This window comes from Crocuta crocuta, unplaced genomic scaffold (genome assembly GCF_008692635.1).
Source record: "Crocuta crocuta isolate KB4526 unplaced genomic scaffold, BGI_CrCroc_1.0 scaffold367, whole genome shotgun sequence".
NCBI lineage: Eukaryota > Metazoa > Chordata > Mammalia > Carnivora > Hyaenidae > Crocuta > Crocuta crocuta.
Window position 1 is genome coordinate 3,170,474 of NW_027527936.1, and position 498 is coordinate 3,170,971.

Genomic DNA, 498 nt, shown 5'->3' on the forward strand with positions numbered 1-498 from the left:
CTCTCTGTCCGTGACCAGAGAATCATCAGAATCCGAGTCCGAACCTGACAGCGGGGGGGTGTCCATGTCGCAGCGAGCGTGCACGTCCACCCTAGTTGACGGAGACTGGTGGCCCGAGGCCTGCGCGGCCGGAATGCCCCCCGCCCCAGCTCGCACCCCACGACGCACGTGAATCCGGGCCGCACAAGCGCCTACTGCTCGGTGCCTCCGCTGAACTTACCCATCAGGCTTCCGCTTCCGGCCGAACACCCGCACTTCCGTTTTGCCGTTGCTATAGGAACGGCTCCGGCGTCCGAAAGAGCCGGGTTGCTCGGGACCTGTGGGTGTTCTACCCCTGGATACACGCGTCGTCTGGTGACCCAAAGAGAAGACGCGAAAGGTGTAAGCGCGTAGCTGGGGGTCCTCTGGAGGAGCAGGAAGCCGCGAGGGAGCGAAGGAGAGGGGAGAAACAGCGGCGGCGGCGGCGGAAGGGGGAGGGCGGGGGGCCGGGGAGAGGGG